This window comes from Topomyia yanbarensis, chromosome 2 (assembly GCF_030247195.1).
Source record: "Topomyia yanbarensis strain Yona2022 chromosome 2, ASM3024719v1, whole genome shotgun sequence".
Classification (NCBI taxonomy): Eukaryota; Metazoa; Arthropoda; class Insecta; order Diptera; family Culicidae; genus Topomyia; species Topomyia yanbarensis.
The window spans coordinates 347689976-347708335 of NC_080671.1; the positions used below are offsets into that span (position 1 = coordinate 347689976).

The window sequence follows — 18360 nt, forward strand, 5'->3', positions numbered from 1 at the left end:
GTTTCGCGAAACGAAATATATCTGCTCACTGTTAAAATACAAATTCCAAATCCCTCCGTGGGTTGGAAGTATTATTCCTGCTATTGGAGCACCTGGAGATCCTATTTTCCTTACCCCTAACCTTACCACTTCCCCAATCCTTCCCATCAGGGAAATGATGAAAAAACGATTCATGGCAAGGCACAGATCTTCGATCTACATGGGGAATGTGCCATTTGAGCCAGACGCTACTGATTCCTGAATACCCACAAATTTAAAAACTAATAACTATGGCAATTTTATCCTATTTGGATACCGCAGAATAAGAAGCTGTCGAAATTCGCCTGTCTGGCACGCTATCTGTAGATGTGGCAATATGAGTCAACCGGAGTCTAATAGAAACCACGGACTTACGAGTTTCCCGTGGCTGAAGAGATACTAATTCATACTGCACTAGAGGACTTAGGTTTAAAAGGGCCCGGCAGTAATACAAGCCTTGGGGCCCGGCGCGGCTCTCGACGGCCCTGGCTGTACATAGCAATCCACTGAGAGATCACGATGATATGGAAGGAAGAAGCAATGCCTTCGGATTAGTTCAATGGTCTCATATACCCTAGTTTCAAGAGAGGCTACCGATTCGAATGCAATAACTATCGAGGTATAACGATCAGCAAAGCTGCCCGCAAGGTACTCTCTTAGGTTCTGTTTAACAGACTGCGCCTGGAGGCTGAATTCATTGTCGGCCAGTATCAAAGCGGCTTTCGTTTACCCTGCGACAAAATTCTGGATGAACGCCGGAAATGCAACCTGTGGACTCACCATCTGTTTGTGGATTTCAAGGCAGCGTCAGATTTAATAAAACGAAACGAACTGTGGTAGATAAATCCTGAACATGGCTTGCCGACAAATCTGCTTACACGGTGTTCCTAAAACCGTTATTAACAAAAAATGACCATAAATTTATCATACGGCATTCGAAGGATACAGTATCCAAGCATCTTCTCAGTGAATTTCAAAATGATCCATCGAGGGATTCGAGAGAAATTGCAATTTGAAGTTTTATGACACGTTTCATAAGGCTACCACACCCACGGGTTTGGTCCTATCTCTACAAACAAAAATTTTTTTTGTCTACTTATTTAGTACATGGCATTCAAAAGATATAGTAATCAAGTATATCTCCTGCAAGTTTGAAAATATTTCATTGACGGAATCGAAATTTATAACGGTTTGGATGTGGTATGCGGTCATAGATGGGTTTTCTACCAGACTTCAAGCGTGAATCCATGTTTGTCCATTGACTATTTAGATCGTTCATATGTGCCGCGGTTTTTAAAGGAAAACCTGACCATTTAATTACATAAATATAATGTACAAAACGTGTTATTTATATGGTACACTGAAAAAATATGAAAATAGGGTTGTCTACCAAACGTTAAATATAATGTGTAAATCAAAAAAATGGTTAAAAGTCGGAATGTTTACTTCAAAAGGCCATATTTCAATGGTTTGTTGACCGATTCTAATTATTTTTTCATTATTGAACAAGTAGACGTTTCATCGTTAATTTTCATTAAGAAGAATATAAAATAGAGTTGCCTACTTCAAACAATAGACAACATAATTATCCTCAATTATATGTATTATCACTATTTAGTGAATATCTTTGTATTCAAAACGATTACCTATACATTAGTTGAATGCAACGAACCCAAAATACAAATAATGGAAAAATAAAACCATAAATTTAAAAAATATGAAGGTATTTGCTGATTCAGATCAATTTATGTTGTGATACGGTTTTTGTTGGAAATTTTGTACAATCGCTGGTTGGGTTGACAGATGTTAAAACTGGTCAAAGGGGATGTTATTAGTACAAGTTCATCTGCTCATATCTCTAACTATTGTCAGTTTTATTGTCGAATTGAACTTATCATGAGAATTTGACATTCAGATGTTTATACAGCAATTGCAATCAACTAGTATATAAAAATGGATAGGCAGCTATTTTTAAAACAAAAATATTTACTAAATAATGATAAAACATATAGTTGGGATCAACTATATCCCCTTTTTTATTTTTTTTTCAATTTGTTTATTTGATAAGGCACGTATGCGTTAGCTTAAAGGTGCCATTTTTTCATTGTTTTACATTTTGAATTTCTTAAAACTAGGGGGTTACACATTTCAATATTATTTTGTTTTATATAATGAAACTAAAAAAAAACTTTACAGCTAACTTTGTCGCCTATTTATTGATGTAGATGAGTCTGTTTTATATTCTTCTTATTGTAAATTAACAATAAAACGTTTACCTGTTCAATAATGAAAAAAATAATTAGAATCGGTCAACAAACCATTGAAATATGGCCTTTTGAAGTAAACATTCCAACTTTTATTAATTTTTTTAGTTTTCACATTATATTTAACGTTTGGTAGACAACCCTATTTTCATATTTTTTCAGCGCGCCATATAAATAACACGTTTTGTACATTATATTTATGTAATTAAATGGTAAGGTTTTCCTTTAAAAATCACGACACGTATAAACGATCTAAATAGTCAATGGACAAACATGGATTCACGCTTGAAGTCTGGTAGAAAACCCATCTATGACCGCATACCACATCCAAACCGTTATACATTTCGATTCCGTCAATGAAATATTTTCAAACTTGCAGGGGATATACTTGATTACTTGATTCGAATGCCATGCACTAAATAAGTAGACAAATATTTTTTTGTTTATAGAGATAGGACCAAACCCGTGGGTGTTTGCTGGTAGCCTTATGGAACGTATCATAAAACTTCAAATCGCCATATCTCTCGAATCCCTCGATGGATCATTTTGAAATTCACTGAGAAGATGCTTGGATACTGTATCTGTCGAATGCCGTATGCCAAATTTATGGTCATTTTTTGTTAATAACGGTTTTAGGAACACCGTGGATTCATCTTTGGTTTCAGTACCACAACTTCTTGAGCCCTTTGGCTCCGTGTTCGCTGCCATTTAGCACCGCAACTCCTTTAAGGACTTTAGTTCCCTTCTTGTGCCATTTAGTACTACTTCCTTGATGAGCCATTCAGCTCCCCGGCTTGCTCGCGAACTACTTAGTCTAGTCCCCAACGATGGACCTGACCTGCTCCGACGGAGAGTTACCCGGCAAGAGAAGTTCTCCCGAAACCGAGCCAATCAGCTAGGTGCTGAGGTCAGTTCGGCGATTCCGGTGGGGCAGGGCGTCCATTTCGCTGGTGGGCACCATGACCCGCGACTGGTGGTGTCTCGTCGCGGTCTACTCAGTCTAGTTCCCAGTGCTGATGGAAAGTTTCCTGGCGAAATAGAGTCCTCCAATACCGATTCTTCTTTGATTTTCTATATTTCTATCGGGTTAAGCGGTGGGATTCCGTGGTCGGTTTAGCGATTCAAGATGGAGCGTGGCGTCCGGTTCGCTGGCGTTTCGGCGACCCATACTCGATGCTCTATTGCAGTCTACTCGACTAGTCCTCGGCGGTGGATCTAGCTTATTCCTGCGGAGTTCCCTGGCAGTGATTGTTCTCACGAAACTGCTGCTCGATGTTCATTACGCCGTTTCCGTTGTAAGACGGTAATGATCTACATCATAATTCTGTTGACTGCGTTCCACGTCTTTACGTCGCTTGTCATTCTGTAGGCTAAATTATCCTGATTAATGTCCGGTCCATTCGTTTTAAGTAGCTCCCTGCACGTCGCTTCAAACCTTGGACATTCGTAGACCTCATACTACGGTGTCTCCTCGACGTTCTAATACTCTGAGTACATTGTAAAGTTGCGTACCCGAACCGATGAAGATACTTCCTGAAGCAACTATGGCCCGACAGGTGCTGTTTCAGGTGGAACGCATCTCTCCGTGCTTTCTATTGACCCAGATGAGATGAGCCGGTAGGTTCACTTTCATTTCTCTGTATTGTCCCATTCCTGTTGCCACGTCACATTCGAATCGATTCTCATCATCTTCCTCACGTTTCTGGCGTTTAATTGATTGTAGGACTTGATATCGTTAGAGTGATGCAGATGGAGATCCTCTCGGCGATAACGCATACTGCCTCCGAAGATATTATTCTGTACGAAATCGCAACTCGTACGACCACTAGCTGGAACGTCCTGTTCGGCTTTTTGCGGTTCAGCTTGGTGTTCAGCGCCGCACCTCAGGCAAGAACCCCATATCGCAGTATCGTTGATGAAACACTAGATAATAGACCGACTTTTCGCAGGTGCAATCAACGTGGTTGTTAAAGCTCATCCGGCCGTCGATTATCACTCCCAATTGCTTCAGTGCACGCTTCGATGCAATCACGTACCCATAGACGGTGGTCTATATCCACTGAACTGCTTTGTAGTTGCTGACCAACAACACCTCCGTCTTGTGGTGAGCTATTTGCAGCTTGACCCCGTTCATCCAGCTCTCGATCGCGTCTATTGTCTCCGTCACCGACACCTCCACTTCTTCAAGTGTCTCACCCATAACCGTTAGTGACACGTCGTCCGCGAAACGCACAATTTTCACTTTCCCAAGCAGCCGCAGTGATAGGACCCCATCGTACATCCCGTTCCAAAGTGTTGGACCGAGAATGGAACCCTGAGGTACGCCCACTGCGACTCGCATTGACTTCTGCCCTTCGTTCGTCTCGTACAGCAGCACTCTACTCTGGAAGTAGCTCTTCAGGATCTGGCTCATTCTTCTGTGCAGCTCTGCGACATTGGCCTATACGAGGCCAGATGGCCCAGTGACTTTCCTGACTTTGGTAGCAACACCAGCTTCTGTACCATCCACATTTCGGGGAAATTGCCGTCATCTAAACACTTCTGCAGTAGCATCCTGAACATTTCCAGATATGCCAGGATCGCAGCTTTCGGCGCCACGTTTGGTATTCCATCCGGACCGGGGGCTTTCTTTGATTTTAGTCGCATCGACGCTTCTTTGAGCTCGTCGTTAGTCGCTTGTCACTCGGCTGTGTTTGCCCCTTCTTCTCCGTACGGTGTTGGTGACCAGGTATTTGAATCGTGCTTCGGAAAGAAACCCTCAACGATTATCTTTAGCTTACCCGGGCATACTTCAGCTGGCGTCGACGGGCCCTCATCTTCGTCATGACGACTCAGTACGCGTCCCGAGGGATTGGCGTCTACTTCACAGCACAGCTACTTATGGCAAACTGGCTTGCTAAGCTTGATCTCCCATTTTAAAGCGTCCCTAGCTTTTGCTCTCAAAGCCCGCCTTCTGGTTGTAAGACAAGCAGCGTGTAGCGTACTGAGCTACTTATTTAAGGTTTTGTCCCCAAATCCACCCCCGTCCGCTACTATGCCACTGGGATACGAAGTCCGAGTATTGATATATTTTGGGAGACTAGTGTCATGTGCTAACGTTGTCAGCCGTAAGATAAGAAGGCGTGTTGCGGCTGCGAACAGCACTTCTTATGGTTTACGTAGTCAGCTCCTGTAGCCTACAGACGCTCACAAAACTTACTATACACAAATCGTTAATGCTCTGTTCGACCATGATGTTTACGGAAGCAGACTATCGGGTGATCGGTGTGTTTAAAAGAAGAATTTTGCGTTCAACACTTGGTGGCAAAGTAGAAAATTGAGAATGCACAAAGTATACAAACATGCTGACATCGGAAGGCTGTTGGAGCTCGTCAGACTACAGTAGGTTAGAAATGTAGCGCAACTGCCAGAAGAGAAACTCGAACAAATCATTTTTGACCGTTATAAAATCTTCACAGTATATTCAAAATTCTTTTAACTCTACAACGAATATATTAGAAAGCTCCAGTTTACTGATAATTGATCTAGATCTTTCAATAAATTTGAAACACCAGATGAACTTTAATGATGCCGCAATAAAAATAAACGAAAAGATAGAACAGCATGGAAACATTGGACGGGCCATTGTAAATGTATTTAGCCACCTTTTTCAGATGCTGACATTCAAACAATAGGTTGTCAAAGCAATCGCTTTCCAAAATCTCTTATTAGTTTGAATCAATTACCCATATTAAATTAATATAATTAATTTCGTTCAGTCTATTCAATTTCTCTATTTTATTATGTTTTTCACTAACCGGTATAACCCTACAAAATCAGACAGGTGAATTTCGTTTGACAATTCTCGGTTGTTCGTTTACATGGAAGTTAACTAAGTCGATTGCAACAGCTGAACATCCGAATTCACACAACTGATGAAGGAAGCAGACTACCGAGAATTGTCAAACATGAACCTAATTCATCATGAGTTCATTCGTGTCGTCATCTTGTAGAACTCACTTTATTTCGTTCATCTTGTTAATCTTATTCAGCTTGTTCAGCTCGTTCAGCTCTACACGCCAACATTTTTTTGCCGATGATCGGCATTATTTTACCAGATTTATGTTGCCTGGTGGTTTGCTGAGACTTTCGGCCTATGGTAGTTCAATGAAGTTTTGCTGGGTTTCGATTACTAAATTTCGGTGTGTACAGACGAACCTGCCCAGCAGCCCTGTGGCATCCAACCAAGAATTAAGCAACTGGGTTCCTGTTCCCATGTCGTAGGAGGCAACTAAAAGCAAGAGTCCCTAAGTCAAGGTGTAGTTCCGTGCCGAGGACTTGATGGCTGGAGGGTCTAAAATATGTCAGGCAATCGATTTACCAACTACGCTATGCCCGTTCCCAACACATAGTTATTGTGCAATATATGTTGGAAATGAAATGTACAGATTTCCAACCAACAATGGTTAGAATAGCACAAATCAATCTCCAGCATAAACGTGCAGCAACTATGAATCTATCTCGACTTAAGCAGGGAATTTAAGTTTCCATAGCATTGGTTCAAAAACTGTACTCCTGTAAATGAAACTTCTATATTGGAAAGTTATTTAAAACTGCCTTAATTGCTTACAGCAAGACATGCATGACTAACCCACGTGAAATTCCTCGTGCAAGCATTCTTGCAAATAAGTAAAATACCTACACAAAAAGTATATATATTGTTCAGCGTATCTACCGCATAACGAGTCATCTCCTGCTTCACGATGTTTTTTACAACATTGAAAAGGCTATGTGTCCTTCCAGTCTATTCTGGAAGCGACGGTCATCTGGTTGAATAAACGCAATGCTAAGTAATCGCATACTTTGCTCGTCGCTGAGCTGAGGCAGACAGAGATACGGAATTTGAGTATCCGCGGTTGTCCTCAGTGTGGCGTTCTGTCACCTTTTTATGGAACCTGGATTCCGACAGCTTGTTAAAAAAACTCCACAAGCTTGGATTTCCAGCCTACGGGTTTGCTGACGATTACCAAATACTAATTATTGGATTTTGCATCGGAACAATCTTTGACTTAATGCAACAAGCATTAAGGGCTCTTGAACAGTGGTGTCGACAAGTTAAATTATCAGTTAACCCAAACAAAACCTCAATGGTTCTTTTCACGAAGCAGCAAATAACAACCGAGGTTCGTCCCTTGCAGTTCTTTGATCCTGAACTATTGTATGCAGATCAAGTCAAATACGTTGAAGTTGGGTTCCAAACTGAACTGGACTGCTCACATTAGGTTCAGTGTCAAGAAAGCGTGCATGGTCTTCGGAAAGTGCTGACGAATTTTTGGAAAGATTTTCTCTAGCGGCCGAATCCTTTGTCCGCGATTACCAATGCACTGAGCTATATACTTGAAGTTTTGTACAAATTCCTGGTATATAACTCGCGAACTCGTCATCTGTTAACGGATTTCAAGGTGCGCACGATCCAGTCAATCGAAACGAACTATGACAAAAAATGCTTCAACATGGCTTTCCAACAATACTGATTGAACTGATTCACATGATGCTGGTCCATCGAAATAGCCAGAGAGATATCTGACTCGTTTGTGACATAAAATGATTTAAACATGGCGATGTACTTTCTACTCTACTGTTCAACGCAGCTCATTGACATCATTGGCGTTGATCGCAGAGCACTGGAAGAGGCGTTTGTGCCATTTAAAACAAAAACTGCGGAATTCGGGCTGGCTATGCACTCTGAAAAGACAAAGTACGTGGTAGTTGATAGAAGGCGCGAAAGTGCGAACGGTTTCAGTTCCGAAGTGGAATTCAATGGGGTGCGGTACGAGGTTGTCGACGAATTCATATATCTTGGGAAACTAGTTTCATGGGATAACATAGGCATTCTACGGCTACAAATAGGACTTTATATGGTTTTCATAGTTAGCTAAAGTTTCGTGGTAGTAGTGGAATCAGCTTAAGACACGCTAAAAACTTGCACATAACAAATCGCTGAACTCCCTGTGGCTCTGTACGGCCATGAGGCATGGTCATTGAAGGAAGCAGACTTTCGAGTACTCGGTGTGTTTGAGAGAGGAATTCTCATTCAATACTCGGTGGTGCAGTAGAAAATGGAGGATGAGGCAGATGCATGAACCATACATTAACAGGTTGGAATCAGGGGTGACGAAATACGACAAATTACAGTGAGCTGGACATGCAGCGCGAAGGTCGGAAGAGAGACTAGTTAAAGTACCTAGAAGAGAACGTCGATGTCGGGGTAGGCTGGAGATTGGCGGCCCAACTTCGAGTAATCTGCAAATCAAAAATAGATTCCGTTATGATTTGGAATACCGATGTTTCTCTTTATGTTTGAACTGGAGTCGACTGTTTCCAATTTTTAGGTTAGGTGTATGGCTTTGCAGTTTAATTTCTAAGTAAGTCCGGACCGAAACGTCGGATGAAGACAAAATAGTTTGTTTTTGCTTAAAAATTAGACTGCAAAGCCACAGCTCGAATCCGTTAAGCTATTTCTAACTCTCTCTCTCTCTCTCTTTCTCTTTCTCTCTCTATCTCTCTCTTTCCCTCTCTCTCTCTCTTTCTCTTTCTTTCTCTCTCTCTTTCTCTCTCTCTTTCTCTCTTACTGAGTTATGTCAAAAGATCTAATACTAATCAGAAACGTTTCATTGTCCAAACCAATTTGATGAGCGCGGCGTAGGGTAGAGTAGTCCGAAACCGACTCATAAGTATGATAGACGTTAAAAGTGATTAAAATTATTTATTTTGTGAATTCTTTGAACAAAACATTTTTCGACATTTTAAATAGCTGCACAAGCTAGTAGGTTTCTATTTGTTGGAGATCACAATCACAATCACAAAATGTGCTACTGGAAATACCGGTGATCATTGTATGATAATCATCGGTGAAACCATATGACGACAATGTAAACTCATTAAATTTCTTCAAAAATCCATCGGCGATAAAATTCCACATTAGTGATGACAGCACACTGCCTTGAGGGCATCATCAGACGCTAAGTTTCCTCAACTCTACTTGTTTTAACGATGAGCACAGCTTTCGGTTGCTAAGCATTGCGTGTATCCAGTTCGTGATATTCAATGGTACGCCATGGTCTCGTTCCAAAATGGATTCGAAAGACACGTTGTCAAAAGCACCTTCAATGTCAAGAAAACCTCACAAGTATGATTACAATTAGTCATTAGAAGATACCAAACATGTTGGCTTAGAACCTTCTATAGCGAAGACGTGACCATCATTTGAATCCTACGATTTGCGAGGAAACAAACGTCCACTGTATCAGAGATTCGCTTGACACAGCAAGAGTTAGACCCATCACAGTCATTCGTGCCACGAAGAAAAACCCTGACTTGAGCATCCCTGTTACCAATCGCCTCATACGATATCGGTGCAAAAACTCGGTTGATAGATTTTTGGTTGCTCTAGGCTCTAGGCTCGTATTGTCCGGAGAGAAACTGTAATCAACCTGCTGGTGGACAATGGCCATTTCTTAGCAGTATTACCGGCTTGATTGTATTTTAGCAGTGGAAGTTAAAGGCTGATTGTTAGAATTTTTATGTAGAAGATTGTATATTCTAAGTGATTTCAGCGAATGGCTTTCCGTACTGTGCCGTCTATTTACAGAACTGGCACTTAAGGATCTGACCGTAATATGTGCACAGTATATTACGAATAGTTGAAGTGTTTTGCTAGGAAGGAATAGGTTTAGTCTACGCAACTTTTGTTGGCAATACTAGGGAAAAAGTATTGCAAACAAATGGATTCCATCCCTCCGTATTTTGACATAAACTAGTCCACACTGAAATGTCACACAGAAGTACTTCAATTGAATCCTGATTCATATACATAGGGTTCTTGGTTTCAACGTTGTTTTATTGAGTGCCGTATTTCATGTAGTTCTTCACAATAAAGCGTTTTGCCTCGGCTATCCTCCGTAACGTTTCTAGTGCACATTTACGCACGTGATGCCGCTGTAAAAAAGCCACTTTCGCTAGGTTAAAATCCGTTAAACGGGTAAATGGAACACAAATTGAACAAAATTACAAATTACATGATTATTGTCTGTTTGTTTGATTATTACAACTTTGCTTTCATATCGTAAAATCTTGAATGTTCCAGAATTAATGGCAGGTTATTCACGAACTTAATATTACATTTTTTCCGTGTACTTATTTAACATATTTTTTTTCCTTTTTAATTTATTCTAATGTTGTTCAAAAATAAGTCAGGAGCATTTTCCATTTAGATTGGATTACCACAATATGTGCTTCAGCCATAATACTGAGTAAGATTTGTTTAGCAAGTTCAGCAAGTAAAGAGCGAATGTATGCCTTCATAACTCAACAAATTTATTTGACATGGAGCCGTCCCTCAGTTCTATTTACCCGTAATCTTCTTAGATAAGAATACATCGCAAAAAAAATCTTCAAACAAATAAATTGCGCCTGTGCCCGACGATGATGAAGATATATGAGGTAACTGCTCCCCGCACTGCCCTTACACAAAGTTCTAACCACAAACCCATATTTCTCCACTCCCACCGCAAAATCGTTGCTCGAGAAAATGCCATCCAACTCAACAGATACCGAAAAAAAATCATCACTTTACATTAAGTCCCCCGGCGGCGGTGGCTCGGCTGCAGATTGGTTCTTCAAAAGTTTATCCAGAGAAGAAACGATGGGTGCTGTGAGAAATGTGACCACAGAAAAATGATGACAAAAAAGTACAAAGCCTCTCAGGATGTGGTTTATGCAATGGTTTCATCCTCTTTCCTCAAACTTCTAGAGTTGGTTGGATCGCTCCTTGCCCAATGAAGCTTTATCTATGAGATATTCGTCAGATAAGCGCTCTCATTGAAACGTTTCAAACCTTCAAAAAAAAAACCACCGTAGACAATAACTGAGATCTGAATAATTTAATTACATAAATTTTGTATAAACTCTCGGAATGTAAATTAAATTCCTAAGTGGCGCATTTTAACCCACTGTGGTCTTACCCTATGTAACTAACGTTGGATTCTCTTCTTTCCATCATTCAAATTTTTGCAAAAACCAACAACCGCCTCCGGTTGAATTCACGAAAATGTCTTTGTAGTATCAGTCGTTTGAGCTATTGTTATTGTTGTTATTGTTGCTACTATTTTAACTGGTGTTGCTCTAGATGCACACATACACGTACACACACTTTGGCACAACAAAACAACTCTTTATCCCACAGAGATTGTCACCATCGTCGCTGCCGTCATTGGTGGCATTCGACATTGTAATCAGCGCAACACCAACACTTTGAGATTGTCCTCGTCAGCAGAAACTTGGGCATGTTTTGCTTCGAGAGAGAGAGAGAAAGACTGATAGCAAGAATCATGAAAGGATTTAATCGTGAATGCCATAGTTTCTAGAATAGATAACTTTAAAATAGGGTAGAGCATTATAGTTATGGCTATCGGAAAGATGAGCGCATGTTTATTTTCTATCCATTATTTTGAAAGTACCTGTCAAATCCATCAAAATGTTCAGCTCAATGATAAAAATGGAACTTGTCAAAGGTGTACAAGCTTAAATCCACTTTTTTGTTGTAAATAAAACGGATTTTTACATGTCTTATTACATTTCTTACAAAATAAATGTATAGGATTCGCTCAAACTTTTTCCGAGGCCTAGACCAATCGACTCAGCTCGACAAATTGAGACAATGTTTGTATGTATGTGTGTATGTGTGTATGCATGTATGTACAAAATGTCATGTAATTATCTCAGCGATAGCTGATCCGATCTTAATGAAACTAGTTTCAAATGAAAGGCCTAAGGTGACCATTTGACACTATTATTTTTGTTTTTCGATATATTTTTTTTTACCTTCTGAGATATGGGTGATTTTGTTTGGCAAATTGGTACAGCAGGTTTTTGGCAAATAACTTTCGAACAAAGCAATGTTGTCCCACAAACTGCATATAAGTAGAAAGCTTGTAAAAATACCTTTCAAAAAGTTATAGATTGTCAAAATCAGTTCACGAGCGGCGGAGATATTAAACATTTTGTAATTTTATTTCTCGCTTACCAATTTTCGCTAATTAAAAAGGATACCGTTTCATACAGAGTATTGCTTTACTGGTGTTTTAGGGGCAAATTAAACCGATTTTGAATATCGGGGTATAAAAACACATCTACGTGATTCAAAGAATTCGATAATGAAAACATTTTGTGAATTAGGAACCATCCGTAAACAACGTAGCATTTTTTGAGTGATTTTAACACCCCTCCCCCATCGTAGCATTTCGTCACAAACTTCTAAATACCCTGGTAATTACGTAGCTTGACAGTAACTCTCCCCTCCCCTTGTCCGGCAATTTTTTTAAAATAGAAAACGATGTTAGTTATTACCCTTTAAAAAGCTACGTAGCTTTTTTCGGGGATATGTGACCAAAAGGTAAATTTTGAATTCCAAAGCAAATTGAACGTTCCAGGTTCCTCATTTTCTCAGAAGATAAGATTTGAAAAAAAAATCATTTCATAACTTCCTAATGCAATGGTTCTCAAATTCGTACAATCTGGATTATCTATTTTCTTTATTCAAGAATGCTTGTTAACTTTAAATATATTATCATTGCATTTTAATTAATTATTTCATTCAGCATCTTTTTATTCATTTTGTTCATCTACGTTCATTTTATCTACTTTATTCGTTTCATCATTTGGATTCATTCAGATCAGTTTATTCCTTTCGTACATTTTACTCATATCAATTATTTGACTTATTTTATTTACTGTTTTTATTCGATACATTCTATTAATTTTTACCAGTTCATACATTTTGTTCAGTTTCTTTATTTTGTTAATCTGATTATTTTTTCAGTTTTATTCATTTCATCCAAATAATTTATTTGACACAATTTACTTTTTTCTATTTTTTATAACCTTTCAACATCGTTTAATTTTTTATTTCAATCGATGCATTATAATCTGCTTATTTTCTTCTTTTTTATTCATTTTATCAATTCAATTCATTTTGTTATTTGATTCGTTTGTTTTATTTATTCATTTCATTTATTTTTTTTTATTTTAATCGTTTGATTTATGTTTTTCATTCCATTCATTTTATTCATTGATCCAGTACATTCAATTGAAGCATTGTATTCACTACATTCAATAAATTAAAATGATTCATTTAACCGTTATGTGTACGACGCGGTACCCGGGTACCTTTGTGACATCTTAGAACTTCACTAAGTCAAGCTTTTGAGATAATAATATTGTTGATATAGTAAGGGGAGAGTTAGGAGGGGCTCCTGATTTTTTTTACTACGTAACAGGCCGACGTGGGTACCCGGGTAGCCACAAAACTTAAATGCCAATAACTAAGGTAATTTCCAACCGATTATGATGCTTTTATGTGTTTTGGATTCAGCAACTCATCCGCTTTTGGACTTGGTAAAAATGAATCAGGTTACTTCATTCGGTTCCCGGGAATCCGGATTTCCGGAAGCAGGTTCCAGTACTGGGATACTATTTGTGAACTTCAATGGAATACTAGCAATATGGGTATAAACATTCTTGAAATTACATCAGTATGCTGTATCTCGTGGTTTTGGAACCATTTGGTGATTTGACCCCGAAACGGACATTCCGGAGCAGGTTCCCGTGGGGCCGTGAGTGGCCATTCCATTCCAGTTCCATTTTTTAAATTGCCAAAGGGTCCCGTAAAATAAATAACAAACTTTCGAGACAATTTGAAGAGTTTTGAATCTCATATTGCTAGGACATTATGAAAATTTACAAATCATGCCCTGGGACTGGAACATTACCCCGGAAAGTCCGGATTACCAAGCGTGAGATCCATTTTATCCGGTTCAATTTTACAAAGCAAAAAGTGGACGAGTTCTTGAATCCAGAAAATCTAAAAGTGTCCAAATCGGATAAAGAAAGCCATAGTTATGAGCAAAACAATTTGTGGGTACCCGAGTACCCACGTTGGCTTCATTTGATTTATTTGATTAACTTGATTCATTTGATTAATTTGATTAATTTGATTAATTTGATTCATTTGATTCATTTGATTCATTTGATTCATTTGATTCATTTGATTCATTTGATTCATTTGATTGATTTGATTGATTTGATTCATTTGATTCATTTGATTCATTTGGTTCATTTGATTTATTTGATTCATTTGATTCATTTGATTCATTTGATTCATTTGATTCATTTGATTCATTTGATTCATTTGATTCATTTGATTCATTTGATTCATTTGATTCATTTGATTCATTTGATTCATTTAATTCATTTAATTCATTTAATTCATTTGATTAATTTGATTAATTTGATTCATTTGATTCAAATCGTTGACTGCTGCTGTTCATTTGATTCATTTGATTCATTTGATTCTTTTGATTCATTTGATTCATTTGATTCATTTGATTTATTTGATTCATTTGATTCATTTGATTCATTTGATTCATTTGATTCATTTGATTCATTTGATTTATTTAATTCATTTGATTAATTTGATTCATTTGATTAATTTGATTAATTTGATTCATTTGATTCAAATCGTTGACTGCTGCTGTTCATTTGATTCATTTGATTCATTTGATTCATTTGATTCATTTGATTCATTTGATTCATTTGATTCATTTGATTCATTTGATTCATTTAATTCATTTAATTCATTTGATTCATTTGATTCCTTTGATTCATTTGATTCCTTTGATTCCTTTGATTCCTTTGATTCCTTTGATTCCTTTGATTCCTTTGATTCCTTTGATTCCTTTGATTCCTTTGATTCCTTTGATTCCTTTAATTCCTTTGATTCCTTTTATTCCTTTGATTTCTTTGATTCACTTGATTCATTTGATTCAATTGAGTCATTTGAGTCATTTGAGTCATTTGAGTCATTTAATTCATTTAATTCATTTGATTCATTTGATTTCTTTGATTCCTTTGATTCCTTTGATTCCTTTGATTCCTTTGATTCCTTTGATTCCTTTGATTCCTTTAATTCCTTTGATTCCTTTTATTCCTTTGATTTCTTTGATTCACTTGATTCATTTGATTCAATTGAGTCATTTGAGTCATTTGAGTCATTTGATTCATTTGATTCATTTGATTCATCCTAATCGTTTGATTCATTTAATTCATTTTACTCATATTTTTAATTTTGTTCATTTCATGTTCAGCCATTCCTTTTATTTATTTCGTTCAATTTGTTAGTTTGAGTCAATTTATTCTATTAATCTATTTCTAAATATAGTCTAAATTTTCATTTAATGAGCTAAGCTAATTTGATTCGTGTATTCTATAATTTTGATTTACATTAATCATTCTACTCATTTTAAGGTTTACAACTTTTATTTTATTTTTTGCTTTATTTTTTTTCGTTCCCGTTAATGATTTTCTATAATTTATTCAGTTTATTCGAGATTTTATTCATGCAGGACTAGAAACTGTTTTCATCCCACCTCTAGTTGGGTGCCTACTTCGCATGAGTTCTGCAAACTAATGAATGATCCAACAGTGATATGTGTATGAAATGTCTCATCTCACTGCTAGGTGGATTAAATCGGTTAATATTGAAAGTGAATCGAAATATTTGCGATAGAAATATTTTCGACTACGTTTTATGTACACGTAATATAGCTTAGAGATTCGGTTGTCAATTACACTTACTGTAAAAATCTATGGAATTTCTTGCTTCATTCACGAATGATCCAATTACCTGGAAAGAAAAAGAGGAATATATTTAGCAAATGTTACTAAAAACAATAGTATTTTAAGAGTAATTAATTCTACATTCTACAATTTTCGGAAATGAGCCTCAGGAAACGCATAACGTTGCGTGGAGAATATTTGAGCGATTTTCATACAGTACGAAAAATACAATAGCCAAATAAAGAGTGTTTTTTAAAACGCACAAAAAATCGCCATTGAGACAACTAGTTCGACTTCGCGTTTAAAAGATGACTAGGAGATGAATGTTACTAGTGGCTACATGCCTAGAGAAAGAGCAAATCCGCGCATATCGACACTGTAGTAGATGCCGGCGTGAAGCTCTTTAAGCACAATAGATTGGAAAATTTAGAATACAATAAGATAGTAGAAAATTCAGTTTTATATCTTGTATGTTGTGAATATATAAAAGACCCACGGCTCAGTCAGGACAACGTATTCAACCGTGTCAATTAAACAAAACTTTCACTGAGCAAATCACTGATATTTCTTGTTTCCATGTTTGGCAATGAGGCATATGCGCTGAAATACACGCAGAACTTTATTTATGCATCGATAGCATACTTTTCTATCTGCCTCTCGTTTCTTCTGCTGTAAATTTTATGCATTGGATATATTCGGTATATCCGCTCATTGAATGCTTACTAGAGGTATATGCTAGAAAACTTCCGATTGCTCACCGTGCTTGAGAGAAGGTTTGAGTGCTCAATATTTGGTTGCCAAATGGAGTATGACATTGTGATATCGATGGGTTAATCAAATCATTTTAATAATACAGGGATCAGGAATCAGCATATATTGGCTCGATTGACACGTTCCAATTTTGTACCAAGATTTGTGCCTTGCAATATCGTCCCATCAATTTCCTCATGGAAAGGAAAAGGGAGGTGAAAGAAAAATGGTACAGAAATTGAAAATGCCAACACAATACAATCATAGCACAAAATAATTGACAATCTAGCTTCTACACTTCCGAAAGAATACTGAACCTTACTGATAAAGCCTATAGCTCATTACCACACTGTGTTAGGAACAATAGCATATCCTTGAGAACAAAGGTTTATCTATGTATGGAGAATAGACTGGTTCAATTTTTGACTTTTAGCTCCACCAGGCTCTACTGATTCCTTTTATAGTCCTTAGTGATTGTGCAAATTTTGGTACCGATCGGTTATTCCTACGGACCCTCCAAAAATTTTAAAGTTTATATGGAAATTAGTATGGAAAATCGGTTAAAATTGTAAATGAATTCTTAAAAAATCACCTCATCAATCAATTCATGAGAACACTATATATATATATATATATATATATATATATATATATATATATATATATATATATATATATATATATATATATATATATATATATATATATATATATATATATATATATATATATATATATATATATATATATATATATATATATATATATATATATATATATATATATATATATATATATATTGTATATTTCTAAAGGTATTCTTCTACTGAACACATTCGTGGAACATTGTAAGTTTGTGAAAATTCGCTGAGAAAAGTTATTAACTAAAGAAGTAGCATGACTTCAAAACAAGTGGATTTTATTATTAATCATAGCAACTCTGTTTGAATAGCTCCATCGTTATACAAGTGTAAACTAGACTTGCCACCCACCGTTCGCGTATGGCAGATGCAGCTATTCAAGCAGGGTTGCTATGATTAATAATAAAATCCACTTGTTTTGAAGTCATGCTGCTTCTTTAGTTAATAACTTTTCTAACCATTAAACCATATAAACTTTGAAATTTTTGGAGGGTCCGTAGACACAACCGATTGGTACCAAAATTTGCACAATTACTAAGGGCCATAAAAGGAAGCAGTGGAGCCTGGTGGAGCTAAAAGTCAAAAATTGAACCAGTCTAATGGAGAACCAACAATCCGGATACGGGCAGTTACATTCACACGAACAATACTCAGCCCGCTGAACAGTAGTTACGTGATGAAGGAGTTTGTAATGTCCGGCCAGTGCTCTGATCAGAATATTGCAATTGTGCTTGGATAAATGCAAGAAATTCTTTAACATTTTCGGATTCACATCAGAAATAAAAGTCGAAGCCAATTCGTCCGCCCATTCTTGTCCAGTAATATTGAATTAATCGGCTACCCATAAAAGGAAGATAGCATTTGAAATGCTAAGTTCTTCGGTTTGAGTTCAACAAGCGATTACTTATGTCAATATCGAATCTGCCGAAAACTAATTCCTTTAAAAAAAATTATAAATGATGTGAAAGGCGATGTAATTGTATTATGCGAAAACTTGGCTTACGTCAGAAATAGACGTCAACTTTCACGGTTTT

The 18360-nt window shown here is 37.2% G+C and overlaps 1 protein-coding gene across 2 annotated transcripts in view; it reads right to left on the reverse strand.

The window, feature by feature from the left end:
* Positions 1 to 18360, reverse strand: part of LOC131684172 (uncharacterized) — a 925699-nt gene that overhangs the window by 600905 nt on the left and 306434 nt on the right. Inside the window, exon 1 of one of the 2 annotated variants that reach the window (XM_058966817.1) lies at positions 15954 to 15978. The exons of the other annotated variant lie outside the window; for it this stretch is intronic. The gene's annotated coding sequence lies outside the window, so the exon portion shown is untranslated. Of the gene's footprint in view, positions 1 to 15953; positions 15979 to 18360 lie in introns of those variants that run through there. 2 annotated transcript variants of the gene reach the window in all.